The 6,928-nt window shown below is 39.4% G+C and overlaps 1 long non-coding RNA gene across 1 annotated transcript in view; it reads left to right on the top strand.

The window, feature by feature from the left end:
• The first annotated feature begins 668 nt into the window (after positions 1-668).
• LOC139179989 (uncharacterized) overlaps positions 669-6,928 on the top strand; it is a 28,497-nt gene continuing 22,237 nt past the window's right edge. The window contains exon 1 of the long non-coding RNA XR_011564300.1: positions 669-1,159. This is a non-coding gene — a long non-coding RNA (uncharacterized lncRNA). The remainder of the gene's footprint in view (positions 1,160-6,928) is intronic.

Below are 6,928 nucleotides of genomic sequence, written 5' to 3'. Positions count from 1 at the left end.
AAGGTTTGTTATGTAGATTTCTCTGGTGTCTTCTCCAGGGTTATAGTATCTGACAGGGTGATTAACTTTTGTCCTTTCTTTTTTTTTTTTTTTTTTAATTTTTTTTATTTTTAATTTTATTTTTAAACTTTACATAATTGTATTAGTTTCTGATAGAAGGGGGAAGAGGGACAGCTTTGAAAATGTATGTCCTGCTTTTAAGCAAATAGGGGAAGGCAAGGAGTTTGTATCTTTTCAATTGCTTTCAGCTCAAAATAATTCTTATATTAAAAATCACGTTACTTCTGGTGGCATTTTCTGCTACCATCAACTCAATAGCTGAGTCTATGAAATAAGCAAAAATTAACAGAGTAGATAGGCAAATTTATATATATATATTAAAAAAAAAACAAAACAAAAAACCCTGCATGTACAGAGTTTCACAAGAAAGCATAAAATAAGCGAATACCTCAGTAAGTGGCTGAGGTTTGAGAGCTTACACACTATCTTAATAGGGGAAGGGAAGGGTGATGCAGGAGAAGAGTAAAAGGTTTTTTGTAAAGATAACTTGGTCCTTTCTAAGGACTGTTTTTCTCCAAGTTGTTTTGCAGCAAAAGCTACATTGTTTCCATCTGGGCCGTGGCTTGGCGGAGGGCTCCAAGGTGTTTAAAAGGCAACCTCGGGGCTGCAGGGAGAGGCTGCAGGCTCAGAAGCTCAGAAGCCCAGAATCCCTGACGCCAGGGAAACGCAGAAATAGACAACCCGCAAAGGCCGCTGGGCTCCAGAGAGGCACCTGGTCGCTTAAAGACGAGCCTTTATAATAGGTGCTCGTCCTGCCCAGCCTGGGGCTAACAGCCTACAGAAGTTACTCAGTTGGCCGCCCATCTTCTAGATGAGTTTCACTTGCTCACCTAGAAAGTCGCTCTCCCGGAAGTCACTGAGATGGAGGTCAGTGCGGGCAAGACGCAAGGTGCACAGATCCAAAAGGGCCTGTTCGGCTTTTATCCAGGGCCTTGGCGGCTTCCCTGGCGGTTTTAACAACCCCACTCATCTTGGGACGGCTTCTGTACTTTCTGGAAGGTGGCGTGGCTACTTCACTGGTTTTCAAGAAATCCTGGCACCCTCAGGCTTCTGCTCAGCCAGTTCGCCAAGTGGCGGTGGAACCAGAAGCCCAGCGAAGGTAAGCATAGGAGCCCCACACGTGCGGGCAGACTCAGGGGCGGGGGGGTTGATGGTCGCCTGCTTTCACGGGGAATCATTCTGAGGAGTCTGGGGACTCATGGTTGGTTGGCAACTAGGAGCTAAGCATAAAAATGGTGTTTGTGGTGCCTGCGACAGAGAAGAGCCAAGAAGACTGCCCTTGAGGTTGTGAGTGGAAAGGAGGCAGGCTTGAAGGAAAGGTGTCTGCGGCCATTCCCTCTGAGCAGAGTTGAAGCAAGAGGAGTCCCAAATTCGCAGGACCCTCCATGTTGCCTTTCCTTTTCCTGCCCCCTCCCCCTCACAGAACGAAGAATTTTTTTATTAAGCTGTGTGGGTGGACTGGAGCCTGTTGGAAGTGGGGGGAGCAGATGGGAGTGTGATGTTGGAGAGCCCTGAGGGGTGGGGGAAGGGTGCAGAGGACCTGCTCTGTGGGCCAGGCCAGGCCAGGTGGAGGCTCACTTTTGAGAAGAGACAGGGGCCAGGTTACCCATTTTGCAAACCTCTTACCCACCCCCACGGTATTAAATACACAAAAAGCAACACTGTGCTACACTAAATAGACAAAGGGGTCCTTCCTCCAAGCGCCGGGCTGTGCAGAGTGGGAGGAGCAGCTTTTAACACACCCCACGCCTCTTCCCAGCACTTGCCTGCGGGAAAGACAGCTTTGACATGTAAACAAAATGCCAAGATCCTCTGAAATGTACGTGAAACTCCTGGCTCAAAAATTTCCTGTTCTGCTCAGACACAAGAGCTTTCTCAGGAACAATTGGTCTGAGTTTCTAGAATAGATGGAAGTTTGAGAGTTCAGTTCATGTGAGGTTTGTCTGGGTATGGTGTACACTGCTAGTCTCCTCTCCTAAAATAAGCAAGAGTCAGTTTTCCCAGGTGGCTGAAACTCCTGGGAAGGGGATTTATGACAATTGAGTTTCCTCTGGAGGATCTGTGTTTAGGCAGATCAAGAAAGATCAGAGAAAGCCTCTCCTAACATTTACTGCCTTTCAAATGACTTCAGCTCAGTATAATCAATATATCAAAGTGGCCTATTTTGGGATGGCAAGTCTTGACCTGCTTCAAGATGCTATAGTTCTAGAGAAAATATGAACAATACACTAAGTAAAAATGGGGCTTCCCTGGTGGCTCAGACAGTAAGGAATCAGCCTGCAATATGGGAGACCTGGGTTTGATCCCTGGCTTGGGGAAGATCCCCTGGAGGAGGGCATGGCAACCCACTGCAGTATTCCTGCCTGGAGAATCCCCATGGACACGGGTCACAAAGAGTCAGACATGACAGAGCAACCAAGCACAGCACAGCAGGCACTGCTTCCAGAATAGCTGTGTGAGAAGCACTGTCACCCTCATCTCAGCAGAATAGCCGTAAAAGATGAAAAATACAAAAGACATGGCCATTTAAAGTTTCTGCAAATTCTCCTAAAAGAATAGAGAGAATGATTTTTTCCCCCAAAAAATCTAGGTCTCATGGCACTTCAGGTGCAGTTCTTCCTGCAGCTCCCTTTAAAGGGCTGTTATATCTCTCTGGGAGGATCAGGCTACCAGCATTTTTCATACTTCACCACAGCTATCTGGAGAGTGGTGGATTTGCAGAGGTTAAACTTCAGTCAGGTGCACCTGATAAACTGAGGGTCCTTTCTTTCAGCTTCAATTTGTAGGGTGAAGGTTCTTACCCAGATGAGGCAGGGTGAGAATAGCGCCAGTTTTCCTCTTCCCAGCTCCCTTTTGTTGCAGAGATTCTTGAAGGAGGAAGGTGGAGAATTCAGAGGTAACTAACTGCCTGTATTGCACACCCTGCTTAAAATGGAGTAGTCATTACAAGGAATGTGAGCCACTCCCAGCTCCAGAGCAGAAATGCAATTTTTATTTTTTTTTACTCGGAGAGAGAAGCTCTAAGAAGAGAGAACACCAAAGCTCTTAGGGGAACTGTCTTTATTTGGGACATAGTTTGGGAAAGCTCTAATGCTGCTGCTGTTGTTGTATAGTTGCTTAGTTGTGCCTGATTCTTTTGGGACCCCATGGATTGTAGCCTGCTGGAGTCCTCTGTCCATGGATTTCCCAGGCAAGAATACTGGAGTGGGTTTCCATTTCCTTCTTCAGGGGATCTTCCTGACCTGGGGATCAAACCCACATCTCCTGCATTGGCAGGCAGATTCTTTACTGCTGATCCTCCAGGGAAGCCCAATATTAAAAAACAAAAAAAACATGGTGGGGATTTTGATGATAATCTGTTAAGATAAAGTTGGTAGTTCCATGAAAGGAGCAAAATAAATGACAAGCCAGCTAATTTACTTAATAGAACTAGGGAAAGGGTCAGCTAAGAAGAAACTTCCTGTGGTCAGAACAAAAATTAAGTCAAGAATATTCCTGCAAAAGAACATAAATTTAACTCATGGCCAACAATTGTGTCAAAAGGATTAGAGCTCTTGGTGGCAATTATTGGAGCCTAATGGCTGGATATGATACCAACAAAAGCAGGGAGCATAATAGAAGGATGAGGAAGAGAGAGAGCTCTGCTAAAACCACTATCATTCCATGAGTACTGTGTGCATGCACAAAACTGGGCTCACTGAAGTTGGGCATCATCAGAGGTCTTATACTGTGAAGGGAATAGATCTCACTAACATAGTCCCTTGAAGTCAAGAAACTACAAACAACCCCAAGGAAATGAGTATCAGTGTCCAGAGTCAGATGCCACCTCTGCAGCTGCTCCTATGAGACCTTTGACTTACTCTTGCCACTGGACTGTCACTGCTAATGCCAGTCCCTCAATAACGATAACACACTAAAATACCATTACTTCCATTATAAAGTTTTTGAACCCAGTTTTCACCTACCTATAATCTGAAGGTATTGGAGTTGGTCAAACATGCTTTAAATAATTATTTATAATATTTTAAAATATTTATTTTTCCATGTGATCAATTACCTAAGATAAATATATCAATTTGTAGGTGAAGCTATAGCCAAACATCATATATAAGCATTATTGATGATGGAGCAAACCCCTTTTCATTAAATACACACACACACATACACATATTTACACTTCCACTATAAAAATGTTGCTAGCTACCACAAAATAAAGCAGAAGGATGGCAAGGTCCATAAAAACTAATTATGGAAAAAAATTTAAAAGACACAACCGGAAATTCTGTTTTTGTATTCTGTCTCTCAATACTTAAGGGTATTTTTGACAGTAGATCCAGGGATTGAATATTGGAACTGTAATTTGTAGCCTTGAGAGAATTGGGAGTATTTAAAAATACCAAATCTTTGGAAGAATCTTTTTATCATTTTTTTAAAAAGTTCTTTCTCCAGGCACCAATACCAAAGGATAAAGAAACAGTTCAAATGACAGCTACTTCACAAGACTTTGTAAAACTTGTGAAAAATACATTTCAAAAGAAAGAAAAACTCAAGTTTTCCCATAAGTATAATCCAGTGGGTTCTGTTGTTATTTTTGTTGTTTCCCCAAGTGATAAGTTTAGGAAGGGAGCCTGAATTGAAATGGGTTACTAGTTTTAGTTATAATTCATGCATTTTATAATCAAAATTAAATGGAATTAGAATTTTAAGTATAGCCTATAAGGATCTAAAGCAAATGTCTATATTATTAAAATAGAAATTATTAAAAAATGATTTCTAGTAACTGCATATGTCATTACAAACTCAGATTTTTTTCCCTTATATCTTTCCATCTTTCTAAATTGGAATAAATAAAACCTTTTTAAGTTTTTTGTCATAAATATTTCATGTGCAACTTTATTATTTGATAATTTTCTAATTTTTAAAATGTCATCAAAAGTGTCACATAGAAATACTTAAACTTTGATTAAATATATTTTCTTCTAGAAGTTAATGAAAGCCTCAAGACTCTTATTCCCAGGATTGAAGTAAAATTTGGTCTTACAATATTTAAAAAGGGGCATTAACTTGATTAATTCATTTTATCAAACTGAAATATTCACCTAAATTAAATATTATCTTTTCTGAGTTGAATTTTTATTTCAGTTTCCACTGTGGATTTTAATATATTAAATAGCCTTAGCTCTCAGACTTTTTGTTTTTAATCAACATTTTACAATCTTACAAGTATGTATTAGTAAATTATAGTTTGGAAGTCTAAAATGAGTATACAAGGAAATAAGCATTCTATTTTCAACTGTAATTTATGTATTTATAGCAAAAATGGTTAGTAGATTACCATTTAAACTAATCCTAACTGTTGATGGAAGTTCCATTCCTTGTAATGTTGGCTTTGTTTGGTGTCAAAAGTACTGAGAAAGCAAATTCTCAAGCTTTAAAATACTAGCAAGAGAGAATTGCCTTGAAATAGTTGTCAGAAGCCAGAGAGAACACCAGCATAACTTTGCCCTATCTACTTGGCTTACATACCAAACACTGAGTAAAAGATTTGATTTCTGTGTTTCATTCCTCCTATAATAACAGCCCTTGCCACTATTAATATATAGAAGACTTCCAAGTGAATCTATTTAAATTATATAGTCTGAAAACAGAAATAAATTGTAAAATGTTAGATTCTCTTTCTCATGGTTATTTCATAGGATCAGATTATATCCGTTTGTGTTTTAAGTAAGAAGGCTTAAAGTACTTTATATTTTGGAAAATGACAGTGTATAAAAGGTACCCATCATGTGTAACAAGGTGATCAAAATGAATTAAGATGATAAAGCATTAGTAAAAAATGATAGTATTTCACTTCTCATTTTTTCTGGTTTTATTGAGATATAATTGGCACAATATCATACAACTTTAAGGTATACAACAGAAGGATTTGATATATGTATGTATTACTAAATGATAACCACAATTAGTTGGATAAACATCCGTCACCTCACATAGTTAATTTTTTTTTTCTTGTGATGAGAACGTTAAGGTTTAATTTAACAGGTCTCTAATATACAATACAGTATTGTTAACTCGAATTTATCACTGGAAGTGTGTACCTTTTGAAAACTTTCACCTTCTATCTCTGGTAACCACAAATCTCATCTCTGTTTCTGTTTCTTGAGTTTTTGAGATTCCATATAAATGTGATATAATATTTGTCTTTCTCTCTATGACTTGTTTTACTTAGCATAATGCCCTCTAAGTCCTATTGTAAATAATACTGCTGTGAATGTAGGGGATGCACATACGTCTTTGAATAGGGATTTTGTTTTCTTTGGATATATGTATCTAGACATGAAATTACTGGATAATGTGGTAGTTCCATTTTTGGAAGAGATGGATTTAAATAAATATTGATAAAATGTCATAAGTGTATAGAAAATACGATATTTTCTTTATCAGGAGAGGAACTAAAGAGCCTCTTGGTGAGGGTGAAGGAGGAGAGTGAAAGGAGAGGGAAAGAGCCAGCTTAAAACTAAAGATTAAAAAAACTAAAATCATGGCATCTGACCCTATTACTTCATGACAAATAGAAGGGGAAAAGGTGGAAGTAGTGACCGATTTCCTCTTCTTGGGTTCTAAAGTCACTGTGGATGTTGACTGCAGCTGTGTAATCAGAAGACGATTGCTTCTGGGCAGGAAAGCTCTGACAAACCTAGACAGTGTGTTGAAAAGCAGAGACATTACTCTGCTGACAGAGGTCCATATATTCAAGGCTCTGGTCTTCCAGTGGTCACATGCGGTTGTGAGAACTGGACAGTAAAGAAGGTGTGGGGCACCAAAGAATTGATGCCTTTGAACTGTGGTGCTGGAGAAGACTCCTGAG

The sequence above is a fragment of the Bos indicus genome, chromosome 3 (assembly GCF_029378745.1).
Source record: "Bos indicus isolate NIAB-ARS_2022 breed Sahiwal x Tharparkar chromosome 3, NIAB-ARS_B.indTharparkar_mat_pri_1.0, whole genome shotgun sequence".
Classification (NCBI taxonomy): Eukaryota; Metazoa; Chordata; class Mammalia; order Artiodactyla; family Bovidae; genus Bos; species Bos indicus.
This window is presented reverse-complemented; position numbering and strand designations above follow the sequence as displayed.